The sequence below is a fragment of the Mirounga angustirostris genome, unplaced genomic scaffold, assembly GCF_029215605.1.
Source record: "Mirounga angustirostris isolate CCGP_5_RB_7025 unplaced genomic scaffold, mMirAng1.0.hap1 SCAF_9, whole genome shotgun sequence".
In the NCBI taxonomy this organism is placed as follows: domain Eukaryota; kingdom Metazoa; phylum Chordata; class Mammalia; order Carnivora; family Phocidae; genus Mirounga; species Mirounga angustirostris.
Genome location: NW_026991717.1, coordinates 81,100 through 96,219, shown reverse-complemented (window position 1 = coordinate 96,219; position 15,120 = coordinate 81,100). Strand labels below are relative to the sequence as shown.

The following is a 15,120-nucleotide window of genomic DNA, read 5'->3' as shown; positions in this document are numbered from 1 at the left end:
ATGAGTACTCGGGCTCTTCCCAAGTGGGGTCATCGCAGATTTGCTGTAAACCTTGCAGAGTGCTAGCGAAGGCCCCTGTGTCCCCTCTGTGCTGAGTACATGGCAGAAGGGTGGTTGTACGGGACGTGAATGTGCATCTGCTTCATGAGAAACTGACAACCTAGTTTCCACAGTGGCTGTCCCAGTCTGCACTCGCACCAGCAGGGCGTGAGAGTCTTGCTCCATATCCTTGTCAGTACTCGGTATTGCCAGCCTTTTTAATTCCTGCCAGTTTTGAGCGGGTGTGTAATGTATCTATGGGGTTATAATTTGCAGTTCCCTGATGACTCATGATGTTGAGCATTTTTACAGATGCTGATTTGCCATGTGTAGATCTTTGATGATGTGCCTGTTCCATTTTTGCTCACTATTGAATTGCTTTTCAGACCTTTTGCTTGGGGCTAGCTCACCCTGGAAATCCCTATTTTATGGAAGCTCAGCTAGATTTGGAGGCCTTGGGACTTGTTTAACTGCTGATAGGAAGGTCTTGAAATGAGCAGAGTGGATGGTGTAGGGCCGGATGGCCATCGCCCAGGCGCTCCCAGCCCGGAAGCAGAGGCTCAGTGGGAGCCCGTGGCCTTTGTCAGGAGGTTACCGCCCCCCCCCAGGTTGAATGGGTCCCAGGAGGACAGCAGACCTTCTAGCTCCAGTGCCTGAGGCAGCATGTGTCCCGGAGCCGCTATTCACAGCTACTTGTCGATGAACAGCTGACCAGATGCCTCTTTCTCTCACCTGTGACGAGTGAGTGTCTGGTTCCCTCTGGGCCTTCAGATCTTACTGGAAGGTGGTCTTGTCAGAGGCACAGTCCCTGATGACCCTCTTGCGGCGCTTCCTGTGGGATTGTGTGTGACTTTTTGTTTATGACACGACTCCCTCTTCCTGTTTGTCCGCTCCTGAGGGCCGGGCTGGGCCCTGGCTGTGTCCTGGGTGCCTGGAGCATCTCCTGGAACCTCATGGGATTTAGGAGATTTTGCTGAAATTGATAATGTTTTTATCCAATGTTGTTGTCTGAAAGTAAAATTCATAACTTTCTGGCTCCCTGTTTTTTTGATTTTTTTTTTAATCTTTTGCTCAGTATTGAACAAACTAGATTTGTTACATTAAAAAAATACGAATTCAGACCGGTGGCCCTGTGGCTACTATGGTGGGTGCAGTGAGTTTATTACAAGAACCATATTCAAATATCGCTGCTGGGCCTTTTCTCCTGAGAAGTTCATCATCTACTGAGTGACTTTGCCTCCGTGGTTATTACATTTTCTGCCCTCTGGTTATCTGCTTCTTAGAGCAGTTTCACAAATTAGGGAAATGAGATGCTTTTTCCAATTAGCCATGCAGAAGTGATGTCTCATTACATTTAAACAGACACAGAGGATAATGAAACATGCAGGCTTTTTAAGCCACATTATTTATGTGCAGTTTTTAGAATTAGGGTGATGAGTTTTCCATGGCCCTGAAGGATGGACATTTTCTAGGAGGCACATAGAAGCGGAGCACAGGGGACGTTCAGAGTGGGCTCCTGCCCGCGGCCGTGCACTTCCTGTGCTCTTGTATGGAGACGCGTGGGCTCTGCCCCCTGCCCACGGCCGGGCCGGTAGTAGCCGGAGGAAGACCGCTTCTGGAGGCTCTGGGGTTGGCCACCAACGATCTGGGGCCACATCCAAGTGGGTTCCTGGCATTTGCCCATGGAGGACTCCTCAGCAGCCTGCTCTGCGTGGCTGACCCCTAGACCCAGGCCTGAGCCGGCCAGGTCAGCCCCACCTGCTCCTGCCACGGTGGGCCCGGCAGTGCCCGTGTTTCCTGCTGCAGCCCATTCAGAGTCTCTGTCCCATGTGACCTCGCTCGGAGGCGCAGCAGCCTGCACGCTGGTGTCTTCCATCCCGGCTGCCTGGCAGGGGTCTGTTGGGTCAACTCAGCGAATCTGTGAGCTGTCTGCCAGGATTCTGGCCGTGGCTGAGCTCCTGGCTCGGTCTCATCAGACTGTGAGAACGGGGCCCGGGACCCCTTCCTCCTGCGGTCCCTGCGGTGGTGCCTGGCGTGTGGCACGGTGGCTGAATGATGCCACATTAAATCACACACTCCTCCCGTGTGGGTATTCTGCAGGTCCTCCCACAGGAGAGGTGATGCTGGAGGGTCCTGCAGGTGTTGGGCGTGTTCAGTGCTCCCCTTTCTGCGGCTTCTTCCTCCTCGTCTCTTCCTTTGGGTCATAATTGAGCCATTCCCTCCACAGAGGTGTGGATGCGTTTGTGAGAGGCCCTGAAGTACTTATTTGTTATATAATCAGTTCGCTAAACTCTCCTGGTATATATATCAGGACTCTGATCCATAGATCTTTCCTTTTCTGTCTCTGTTTTTATGGCAAAACATATCAGAGCAGAAGGATTTCTATAACATATATGTTCAAATTCAAAGACACGAGTAAGCATTAACTTACAGATGCCCACTGTTAGCTGAAGAAAGAACAAGAGCTAGTGTCTGTGAAGGCCCCTCTCTGGCCCTCCCCAAACACCTCCCTGTCTCCCAGCAGGTGACCATTCTCTTGAATTTTGGTTGACCATTCTCTTGCTTTGCTGTCTGGTTTTATCATGTGTTTATATGCATATATATATTTTTTTACCCTTTTTAGTTTCTATTTTGTAATGGGATCATTCTAAATATATCTGTTGTTGCTCTTTATGTCACAGCATTTGGTTTTCAGGGTTATGTGTTGGTGCCTGTGGGTGGCGTTCATTTTTCGGTGCCGCATAGTTCTCTGCTGCTTGCTGTGTGTGTTGATCCCTCCGTTCTCACGCCGCTTGGGCATTCTGGCCATTTTCACTCCTGTGTGTTTTCTCAGGACGTCGCTGTGCACGTTCCTGTGTGAGCCCAGTGTGCGCGTAGAGAGTGCCTCTGGGGTGTGTACGGGGAGGGGTCCTGGGGGCTGGCGCAGTGTGCACAGCTGACACTGGGTGGAGGTCTTGGGGAGAGTGCCCAGCGCTGTCCTTCACCTGCACTTGGGATTGTCAGGCCGAGCCCCCTGCCCTGACTGTGGACATGAGGTGGTGGCCTGCTGTGCTTTTGACTTTCACTCCCTTAAGTGCACATGAAGTCAAGTATTTTTTCATAGGTTTCTTGGCCATTTGTGTTTCTTCTCTTGTGAAATGCTTTTGTTCCACATTTCTGTTGTGGTGTTTGTTAACTTGTTCTGTTGATTTAAAGGAGTTGCCAATCTGTTGAGGGTGCTAATTCTGTTTTGGATGCATATGGATACATGCATCTCCCTTCCGGTAGTGGGTTGTTCTTCACCCTGATGGTGAGTAGACATTCAATTTACTATAGCCAGTTCCCTGGTCTTCACCTTTATGATTATGCCTTTTTGCATCTGTTTTTATTTTTTATTTATTTATTTAAAATTTTTCCTCTTTTTTTTTTTTTTTTTTTTAAGATTTTATTTATTTATTTATGAGAGACAGAGAGAGAGGCAGAGGGAGAAACAGGCTCCCAAGGAGCAAAGAGCCCGATGCGGGACTCGATCCCAGGACTCTGGGATCATGACCTGAGCTGAAGGCAGACGCTTAACCATCTGAGCCACCCAGGTGCCCCATCTGTTTTTATTTTTTAAAGATTTATTTATTTGAGTGAGAGAGAGAGCGTACATGCGCGCATTTGTGGGGGGAAGAGGGAGGGGGAGAGAGAAACTCAAGCAAACTCTGTGCTGAGCATGGGTCCTGACACAGGGCTTGATCTCACAACCCTGAGATCATGACCTGAGCCTAAACTGGGAGGCGGACACTTAACCGACTGTGTCACGCAGGTGCCCCGCCTTTTTGCATCTTAAGACATTCTGTTTAACCTCATGATTTCAAAGAAGTCTGAATCTTTCTTCCAAGAGTTTTAAAGTTCTGTCCTTTAGGTTTAGAGCCATAATCTGTTTGGAATGGACTTTATGTGCGTGGAGTTTGATGTGGCAGTCTGATTTCTGAACACGTTCCCCACGTGGATAAGCAGTTGTGCCCCCACCCATGGATCGGCTCGGTCTTAAATCAGGATTCCATACGTATGTGGGCTCCGTGTGGGTTGTCATCCATTCTGCTGGTCTGTCTGTCCGTTTGTCCCTCTGCTGGCTTCCTTTTCTTGCTTCTGTGCTTTTGCCGTCCTGCAGGCCAGGCTGCCCGTGCCTCATTCTGGGCCATTCGAGAAAATGTAAAATCAGCTCGTTAGTTTCATGAAAATCCTAGAAATCACATTGAATCTGCCCATCAGTTGGAGAGAATTCACATTTGGTTTTTGCATTTCTTTAGTTCTCTGGATCTTTTATTTTTATTTATTTATTTTTAAAGATTTTATTTATTTAATTGACAGAGAGAGACACAGCGAGAGAGGGAACACAAGCAGGGAGAGCGTGAGAGGGAGAAGCAGGCTTCCCGCGGAGCAGGGAGCTCGATGCCCACATCGGGACCCTGGGATCATGACCTGAGCCAAAGGCAGACGCTTAATGACTGAGCCACCCAGGCGCCCTGGATCTTTTATTTTTAAACAATGTTTTCTTTCTTGCCTTCTTTGGATACTCTCTAGAAAGGCTGTTGACTTTTGTTAGTGAATCTTCTATCTGGCACATTTTACTAACTTCTTTCATCAGTTCTCATGTTTTGTGTGTGGATGTGGTTGAGGTTTTAGAGAAGGTAATCATATTACTTGTGGATAATGGCAGTTTCTTTTTCTTTTCTATTTGTTTTGTTTTGCTGGTGAAAACTCCTGCCACAATGCTGAGGACAGTGGGGGAAGCAGGCATCCCGGTGTCGGTCCTGATCGTAACGGGAGGCCTGTTCACATTACACTGACTTAGGGTAGTTACTCTAAGCCTTACAGATGCTGTTTGTCATGTGAGGGGTGCTGCCTTGCTCGTGGTGTTGAAGTCATAAATGGTTGTTGAGGTCTAACAAGTCCTTCCCCCGTCATCTGATACGAGAATATTTTTGCGCCCTTATTCTCTTAACGTGGTGGATTGAGGGACTGTATCTTCTGGAAGTAAGTCTGGTTGTTGGGGGTGGATTGTTCCAGGGCCTGGCGGGAGCAGGTCAGCGGCCATCTGGTGAGCCGCACCGCCAGAAGGGAAGTCTGGTCGCTCCTGAATTTGAAAAATGCTTTTTTCTGACCAGCCCGTTTCTTCACAGCGCTTGGACGTGTAGCTGTGGTTGTTGTGTTGAATCTTTGGTCTGGTAATAGTGACACTGCGCTGTTCTGTTTGAAAGTGTTTTGAGTGTAGTGAGACATCTGTGCCTTTGCTAACCTATTAAACACTTGTCTCGAGTGCAGAACGTGGGGCGTAAATTGCCATGTTTGAAGGAGGTGAGTGTCAGGTAATTCCCACACCACACTCGGCCTCATTGTTTGCTTTAAGAGAGCTCTACGTTATTAATTAACATCGTGACAAATCATCAGGGGCCGTCTTGGTATGTCCGGCGGCTATTCTGTGGGGTAGGTGGCTGCCTTTTAGTGCACATGTTAGATCTGTTACGGGCTCTTACTTGGTGTCATTCATCAGGTGTTAGAATTCATATGGGGCTGGTGTTCCTTGGATCAAGTTGCAAAAGCTTGTGCTGTGGTCACTTCTTTCTGGGCCACATTGCTCCTGGGTTTCCAGGGATGCGAGCCCCCTAGTCCTCCCAGCAGAACTGTGGATGGTGTTGTTCCTTGCACAGAAATGATCTCCATGGTGCTTTGTGTGCTGTGTGTGGGTCATGCATATGGTAGAGTGTTTTCAGATTTCTGAAATCAGATTTTTGTAAGTCCTCATGGGCACAGTGGCCTTCTTGGGTTTAGTGTCTTTCGTGTTTTAGACCACAGAGTGGTTCAGCAACTGGAGCGCCCCGCGGTGCTGGCCGGGTCCTGCCTTGGGGACCCATGAGTGCATGGCATGTTTGCAGAGTGAAGACGGGGACCTCTCGAGCCCTCCCGGGAGCCTTCTGTGCAGGGATGTCCTTTGAGGTTTTTTAGGAGAAACCTTTCTTGGTGCTCAGGCGTCTGATGTCTGGCGAGCGAATGAGCTGGGAATGCCTGCCACGTTTGCATTTTTTCAGCCCCGGTGGTGACAGATAGTAACAACTCTTTTATTACTGTTCCTGAGTGTAAGCTGGTTCGTAGAAAAGATACTTTGGGAAGAGTTTCAAGTTCGAACTACTCTTAATGAATTCCGACTCTTTAGACAAGCACATCAGGAATGTTAACAGAACTTTAACGGCTAGTAAGACCCAATGTGTATTCATTGTTTCAGCCATTTCCCCACATCCTGTGTTTTCACTAAACTTGTCCTTACACGCGGCGCATCCTGTCTTTATTGTCCCTTGGCAGGTGATATTGCTACTTAAACCGACAGCACATTACTTAACCTTGAGTTAGCGCGCCGTGACGGCTCTCTCCCCTGGCTCCGCACGCCTCTCCCTCCAGCCGCCCCGTGGGAGCAGCCTTGCTTGCACCTGTCCTGCTGCGGTCACTGAACCCCCTGGACCTCTGGCAGATGACGTGCTGGGGGCTGCGAGCCCCTGAAGAAGTCCGAGTGGACTCCCAGGCCCGGGCGTGGTCTCTGTCCTCAGCACAGTGCTGCCGAAGGGTGGCCGCAGACAGGCCTGCAGGAAGTGGAGGGGGTCCTGTCGCTTCGTCCAGAAAGCCTGTGTGTGTGTGTGTGTGTGTGTGTGTGTGTGTGTGTGTTGCCAGCCTTGTTCTGGCCGTGCGCAGAGCTGGAGAACACAGCCCCGATCAGGGTGCTTTGGGGGGACACTTGAATTTGGAGGGCAACGCTGAATTGCTGATGTCCCCCGTGTCCCAGTTCTGGGGAGCCTCTGTTTCCTGACCTGGTCCTCCAGCAACCTTGTAGGAAGAAAGTCCTGACTCCCGGGCTGGCCGGCCCCGCCTCCCCCGCGCACCCCCCCTTGTGCCCCGCAGGCAGGCGGCACAGGCCTAGGGTGTCCTGGTGGTGCCTCTGTTGCAGGCAGTGCTGTAGATGCTGGACGGTGGCTTCTAGCCCCAAGCTCAGCTGCCTTTGGCACGTGGCGGGCAGCTCAGCGGCGCTGTCCTGTGGCCTTCGGTGCCGGCCCTGGGGGCAAGGGCTGGGCAGGTGCAGGCCGAGGGCCCCACGCCCCCCAGGCCGCTGGCTGGGTCTCTCCTCCTGATTCCTGGCTTGGCCCCTCTGGCTTTGGACCCTTGATTTTGGTGACCCACTGGCTCTGGCCTCTGTCACTTTCTGAGCCTGGCCCCGAGGGAACTCTGCGGAATTGGGCCTGGTCAGTGAAAAGTCTGGCAGTGGCTGGAGCACGCTATTCTCCTGGCGCCTTCCTCAGTAGGGCGCGAGAGCACGTGCAGGAGCCACCTGTCCTTGGGGTTGTGCCATCAGTGTGGGCTGACCTCGGTGAATGTCCTTCAGAAGACTCCTCTCGGATTTCGTTTTTAGATGAGACTGTGTCAGGGAGCAGTGGGCCCTGGGGGTGGAGAAGCCAGCAAGAGCGAATGCCTGCTCCCAGTCTGCCCCCTGGCCCATCACTGGGTGTAAATTCAAGGGAACTGGTGCTGAACTCGAACCCCTCAAAGGGTCATGTTGTTGACTTTGAAAACACCTGCTTAGAAAAGGTGATAGGAAAGCCCTGCTTGGTCGTGTCTCTTGGTGATGTCTCTTGCGAGCCTGAGCGCAGAAGCTTGGACATCGCTCGAGCATGCTGTGAACAAGAACGGGCATCAGATGCAGCTTAGAAGCCCCGCAGCACGCGTCCCACCGTGTTGGGAACGGGGTCCTGTTTCCTCATGGCTTGCTCTCAGCGACGTCTCCTCTGTGGAGAGCTCATTATGATGGCAGTCAAATGGGCCCTCAGAGGTCCCATCCTAATGTGCTTGCGGTCGTGCGTGTGGCGGGGGCGGGATCTAAGGTGGGGCGCACTGTCGCTCAGGTCTTCACAGACCTTGTTAGGAATGGGGCTGAGGGTCCGTGAGACGGGAGCTGCCAGAGGGAGGCCGTGGGGACCCTGGGGCCCCACGGGACCATCTCAGGTGGTTCGGGCAGGGAGTTCTGGACGGTGTTGAGTGACTCGGACTCAGACCTGTGGTAGTTGTGACTTCAAACAGAAGCAAAGTCAGATGAAGTGATTTAAGGCAAAAGATACAGGATAAATCAGTCAGTGATGAGAAAAAAAAACAAAGAGAAAGCAGCCCTCAGCCTGCCAACGGCATGTGTAGTTTCTGCTCTGGGCCTAGTCCTGCCAGTCAGCTTTGCAGCCCGGGCATGGTCGTCCCGGTGCAGCCTCGAGTGGGCGGGTTAGATTTAGGTCTGGGCCAGCTGTCCTATTCCAGCCCCTGGAAGGGAGCAGGGACGGAAGCTGGAAGGGGGTGGCCAGCGGCACGAGTGAACCTTGGGGCCCTCAGGAGGGGCTGTTGGGATGCTTGCTGCCCTGCGGTTCCTGCTGGCCCCCTCCGCCCCAGGCCCCTTTGCCTGGCTACCCTGCACGTGACACCCTCCTCAGTGGGCAGGCAGCTCAGGACTTTGTTCTCCTCCATGTGCTGGATTTATGAGCTCCCGGTGTCACCAGACATTCTCCCTACATGGAAATCTTTTCTACATTATTGCAATTAATGGCAAGTTTTTCCTCCAGGGAGTCTAGACAAGGCTGAACTGTCTGTCACCCCGTAAAAGGTAGGCTTCCGCCTGCCCCCTCAGATAGATCTCTGCTGCCGTGTGTGCTGGGTGCGGCGTCTGGCCGTGCCGCTCGGCCGAATCGGGCGCGTAGGACTGGGGTGCCTGCCGGGGCAGGTGTGCAGGCCTGGGGCCTGCAGATGCTTTGGTTGGGGGTGGGGCCCCCCGTGGCTTCCTGGTGTGTCACTGGCGTGGCAGGACAGTCTGACAGGATGAAGAGAGGCCAGTTACTTACCTTCTCTTCCCCCTTTCCTGCCAACGAAACCTAAATCCTGGTGTTTTATTTCTTATTTTCTAAATTAATGGCTGTCGTTAGAGGGAAATAATATGCGGGGAGATGTGAGGGGCTCTGGGGGCAGCTCTGTAATGACAGGGAGAGCTGAGTGCTCACCCAGAACAGATATCAGGGGAAAGGGCCTGTGAGCCGCAGAGTGACTGCATGAGTGGTTCAGCTGGCGTGGACGTGGGCACGCACCCAGCATTGCGGGGTGGCTGGGTGTCGCTGTCAGGAGTCGGGGCGGGCCGGGGGGCGTGCATTCCCCGAGGAGGATGCTCGGACGCTTCTCCTGTGGAGAACGGAGCTGATGGGTGGACGTGGGTGCTTTGCCTTGCGCTCACGTGGCACACTCTCCCCATGCCCGGGCCTTGGCTTGTGGCTTGGAGATAGGAGAGTCTTCCGATGATGAACATGAACCCCCCGCATACGGGACCGGGTCATCCTGTGAAGCGTGATGGCTCTGACTCAGCCCAGGGGCTTCCCGAGCCCTGCGTTGTCCCCTTGCCTCCTGGCCATGTCCCCCTCTGTGCTCTACTCCTCCTGCCTCCCAAAGAACTCCGCGTCAGCCTTCACCGCGCTGTTTGCCTGTCGCCTCCTCTTCAAGTCTCCCTGGGCCATGTGCTCTCCCACCACCTCCCCTCAGTGCAGCTGAGTCCCCCTGCCCTCCAGTCCGTTTCGCCTCTCCAACAGGTTGGGGGCCCCTGACGTCCCCACCGCCTGGCATCTGAAGAGCTGGGTCTGGAGCACCACCTGATGGAGAAACAGATCGGAAATGCCGGTCCGGCTCCCAGGTGTTGTCTGAGGTCTCGCCGGAACGGGAAGGTCCAGGTGCTCACCAATGGCACAGACCTTGGAGACCAGAGGCAAGAGGGGGCTCAAAACGAAGGGTGGAGGACCCGGATCATTCACACCTCCATCCAACAAAGAGTTCCACGGTTTTCCTCTGGGCCCGTTACGTGCCAGGCCTGAGAGCACGGAGTGAGCGGGATGCAGGAGGACCCTTCCTCAGGGGGCTCAACGTGGGAGTGGTTGGAGCTGCGGCCTCGGAAGAGGGGCTGCTGGCCCGGCTGGGGCAGTACAGGAAGTTGGCTCTCAGGAGGCGGCTCTGGAACTCTGACCTAATGCTGCAGATCAGGGGTGCCCGGGCGTTGCAGGGGGAAAGAACACGTGCAGGTGCCTTGAGGTGGGGACAGAAGTTACTGGTTTGGTGAGAGAGGACCCAGCAGAGGTGACAAGGTGGGGAAGGGAGTGGTAGGCCAGGCACCTTGGAGTCGGGGCCAGGGGTTTGCATTTACCCTCTGGCGACCACGGTGTGACCTGATGTGTACCGGGAGCTCTGCTGCCTCCTTGGGGGGCGTGTGGTCCGGGGTGTTAGCAGGGGGACCAGACACGAGATGACGGTCACCAGCTGGTGGCAGTGGAGTCGAGAGCAGGGGTTGGAGCTGGCTGTTTTGGAGGCTGCTGCAGGGGTGAAGACGTGAGGGAGCCCCCGCTGTCCGTGGCCTCGAGGCTGGACCTCCGGGGTGATGACCCGCAGACATGTGTCTCTTTGTGTCAGGGCCAGGATTTGCGTCCGTTGTCACAAACCTCCACGGCAGGCCGTGCTCTTCGGCATTTTAGCCTGCCTGTCTTGTTAAAAGCCATTTTTGGGGTGCCTGGGTGGCTCGGTTAAGCGTCTGCTTCAGCTCAGGTCATGATCCTGGGGTCCTGGGATGGAGCCCTGCATCGGGCTCTCTGCTTAGCGGGGAGTCTGCCTCTCCCTCTGCCCCTCCCCCTTCTTGTGCACGCTCTCTCTCTCAAATAAATAAATACAATCTTTAAAAAAAAAAGAACCATTTTTGTTTTTGCTTGAACTACTTATCTCTTTATTTACATGTTACTGGGATTAAAGCCTTAATAGTATAATTTTCAGGTTATCAAGAGAGATCAAGTAGAGTTAAGTATAAATAATTTGAACTACCTGACTGATAGCTTTTCTTTAATTAATGGGAAATCTGAATTCTGGAAGTTTTCCCAAAGTAGTACAGATACAGGGCACTCTGCAAGCTGTGAGCGTGAGGGCCGGCCCCTGCTTCTGGAAGCCCCGCACGGGGGCCCAGGTGAAGGGGGCAGTAGGCGATTGCTAGGTTGTTGGCTCCCTTACAGAAGGCTTTGGAAGCACGTGAGCGGTCTGTTTGAGACTGAGAAGGCTCAGCTGCCTCCTCCTGCCTCCTTGCTCAGCCGTGTTCACCAGACGCGTTTGCCCCTGAGTGCTTTCCTCAGTTTCCCCAGGTAATGTCCTGTGGAGCCTAGTCCATCTCAGGACAGCTTGCTCTGGCCTCTCCGCGAGGGAAGCTTTGGGACCCGGCCAGCAGGTCTCCCCCGCTGCTTTCTTAGACCTTCTGTGGTCTCTGGGCCCAGGAATCGCGAGCAGGCCACTCCAGTTGCCTGCCCAGGTGCTGGTTGCACTGAGAACACTCATGTCCCCTCCACATTCCCTGCCGTGCGGAGCCGGCTCAGTCATCTGCACCAGCTTTTCTTCTGTGCTAGGGTTGCCAAGGGAAAATCTGCATTCCTGCTTGTGAGTGGGGTTAGGGTGTGTGTGTGTGTGTGTGTGTGTGTGTGTGTGTGAGAGAGAGAGAGAGAGAGAGAGAGAGAGCGAGTGAGCGATAGCCAAGTGCTCTGAAAGTATGGGGCTTAGTGACAGGGTTGGGAGGGGTCCATTGCTGACATGACCACTCCCCCAGGATAGTGAGATTGCAAAGCAGGAAAGGAGATGTCGGTGCCCTGAGCTCTGGCTTTTCCTCCAGTGCACACGCACGTGCCCCACACACCTGCCCGCACACAGGTACCACACATCTGTGTGCACACGCACCTCACACCTGTGCACACATTTCACGTGTCTGTGTACATGCATGTGTACACACCAGGCCCCTCTGATGACCAGGTCCCTGCTAGGCCTCGGACAGGTGGAAACCAAGTTTAGATGTAGTTTGCTCAGCAGGAGCTCATTGACTTGCTGTTTCTTTCTTACCACATAGTTATAATTTTTTGGTGGTCTCTCGTTTTTGATTTGCATATGAAAGCATATGTACTAATGCAGATCGGTGGTGGCATTTTGTAGGCCTCACAAGATCCCCGTTTAGTCAGATACCAGCGTGGACTCCTGGCTCTGCTGCTCTGGGTGAATTGCTTACCCTGTGGCTGCCTGAGCTTTCTCATCTGTATGAGTTACCTGTTCCCGTGTAACGACATCACCACAAACCTAGCACTTCAAACAACACACACTTACTCCTATTTGTTGTCCCGCAGTTTCGGTGGGTCAGGAGTCTGGGCATGTCTTAGCTCAGGATCTCCCCAAGTGGCAATCAGGTGTGGTCTGGGCTGCAGATGCATCTGAGGCTTGACTGGGGAAGGGCCGCTTCCAGGCCCACGTGGTTGCTGGCAGGATTCAGTTGCTGGTAGGCTGTGGAGCTGTGGCCCGGGTTCCTTGCTGCTTCTCAGCTGCCCTCAGGTCCTGGGCACACGGCCCTTTCCTTATGCAGCTCACAGTGTGGGAGCCTGTGTCCTTGAAGTCAGCAGGGAGAGCGTCTCCCAGCAGGACGGTTGTCGTCCTCTGTGACATAATCTTGCACATCCCATCCCCTGTGCAAAGCAGGGTGCAGGGCTGTTCACACTCAAGGGGAAGGGGCCACACAAAAGCGCATACACCAGGAGGTGGGGGGAGGCACAGAGCCATCCGGGGTCTGTCCGCCACCTCGTCTGAAAGGGGTAGTAATCATACCTGCCTCCACGTGTAGAGGAGGATGAGCTAGTGAAGGTGGTCAGGACAGTAGCATTTAATCGATGTTAGCAACTACGTGATCACACTAGCGTTGTCATTCCTGGGGTTAAGTTGCCTACTGATGCCCACGTACTGCACCGTGGCATTCAGGGCTGTCCCCAGTGACGCCTTCCTGTCCTCAAGGCACTCCTCCATCTCTCCTTTGCTCTCAGTGGCCTCCGGAATGCAGTGTGTACCACTGTGGAGCCTTTCCACCCACGTGGTGGGGGGCTGACGCTGTCCTTTGTTCCCAGCCCTCCTCAGGCCTGGTTGTCGTGTGGCGACCACAGAGGCCCTTGCTCCCTGCCTTGGGTCACCTGGAGGGTGCCGCAGACAGTGCCCTGCACCATGTGGTTCTCTGTTGTGGTGCCCTGCTCGGGTGCCCAGCCCGGGAGCTTCTTTCAGAGTAGGCTGACCCCATCTCTGGGTGCCCCGCTGCCATGTCTTGAGGGTAGCCCTGTAGAGGGGACAAGGGCCATGCGAAGAATGGCCGAAGGAGTGGCCTGATCCCATCCTGGGTGCTCTTGGGGCCATCGAGCATCGTCTTGTGCAGGGGATGAAGGCCGTGCTGGGAATTGAAGGAGCCACACTCCACCAGGGAGGCATGGGCCAGAGCGGGTACTTTTCACCTCGCTTGGCCCTATTGTCTTACCTGTGGGTCTCCGGTTGGGGGCCTGCCTGACCTGACGGTGGGGATGCACCTCCGCTATTCAGGCTCCGCTGTTCCTGGCCATGTCGTGACTGAGCGTGCATGCACGGGAATTCCCCATCTTCCTGGTTGTCTTTGCTAGAACTTTCCAGTGTGGGGTAGAAACCGGCCAGTGAGCTGAACATATACTTCGGGGTCTTATTCGTGAGGAGATGCTTAGCTGACTTTCACGGCTCTGCACTGCTCTGTGGTGAACTGTCACAAGTTTGTCCTGCTGGGCACTGCCCCCGCTTGTCCTCGTGCAGCCTGGTCCTGCCCATTCTCTGTCCCTGGTGCGGTCTCGGCGCTGACTGTGCCCTCGCTTGCTCAGCCTGTCCCTACCCTGTCCACAGCGAGGAAAGGGTTGGGACACTGTCCCGGGCTTTCCTTGTGCCCAGGTGGCCGGGCAGGGCCGTGACTGCTGCGTGGCTGCCCGGAGGCAGGGGGGTGGTGGCTAGGGTCTGCGAGAGGGGTCCTCCCCTGCATGAGCCCTGCGTGCCCGTCTGACCACCGTGCCACTGCAGTGACGGGTCGAGTGCTGCTTCCAGTGTCACCAGGGTGAGGGCGCCCAGTGTGGCGGCACGGTGTCAGCCACGTCGTGTTTGCACAAGAGAAATGGCAAATGATGCCACGTATTGAGTGGTTTTGGTCTTTTGCTCTTGTTTGAATATTCTTGCTAGTTCTTGCTAGAAAGCGGTTGTAAAATGAGACACAGGTATGAACGTATGTGCATGAACGCACGACTCGTTCAGCAGCAGGTCCTTAGCAGCTGCCCTGTTGGGACAGGCTCTGTGCCCAGGTGCCCTGGCTTATGTGCTGGCTACTTTCTTTGTTGGGAGCAAGCACAGTGGATGGGGGCCTGGATTCTAGGGCTGGTGGTGCCCCTTGTTGCCCGTGGGCCCTGGGTTAAGAGACTTCCCCATCTAGGCCCCAGGGCCCCCGCTGTAGAGCTGTGTTGGTGCTGATTTGGGGATGCAGACCACAAGCTTGGTGATATTTGGGAGTGAGGGCAGTGCAGAAAGGGGTTGACCTCCTCGGGTACAAGCGCAGTTAGGCCTACAGGCTTGACTTCTTTGGAAATGAGGCAATTCACGCGCTGTTTGGGCATTTGCTCATTGAGCCTGCCCCGTGTGCCTTCTTAGCATGAGGCCTGGGTCAGCAGTGAGGGTCTTGCAAGGAGAGAGAGGAGGCTAAGCTACTCCTGTGTCCATGGCCTGGGTGATGGACCGGCTGGTGGGAATGTATGTGGTGGGAAGATGCTGGAGCAGGTGCTCTTGGGTGATGATAACTGTGCACTGATTAAACAAACCAAGCGCATGGATACAGAGAACAGATTGGTGGCTGGGAGAGGTGGGGGTGGTTGTGGGTGCAATGGGCGGGGGTGTCAATGTAAAGTAAGTCAGGGATGTAATGGACGGTATGCTAACTGTTTAATAATACTGTGTTGCATGTCTCAAAGTTGCTAAGAGATGTTCAAAGTCCTCATCACGAGAGAAGAAATTTGTAACTGTATGGTGACGGGTGTTAATTAGACTTACATATATTACAAAAGATCATTTTGTAATATATACCAATGTTGAGTCACTCTTCAAATATTGTACACCTGAAACTAATATAATGTCATATGTCACTTCTGCCTCATTTAAAACAGTCTGTTTACC

General features: G+C 53.8%; 1 pseudogene; it reads left to right on the top strand.

Annotated features, from left to right (window-relative positions):
• LOC135361503 (TBC1 domain family member 22A-like) overlaps positions 1–15,120 on the top strand; it is a 126,643-nt pseudogene that overhangs the window by 93,468 nt on the left and 18,055 nt on the right.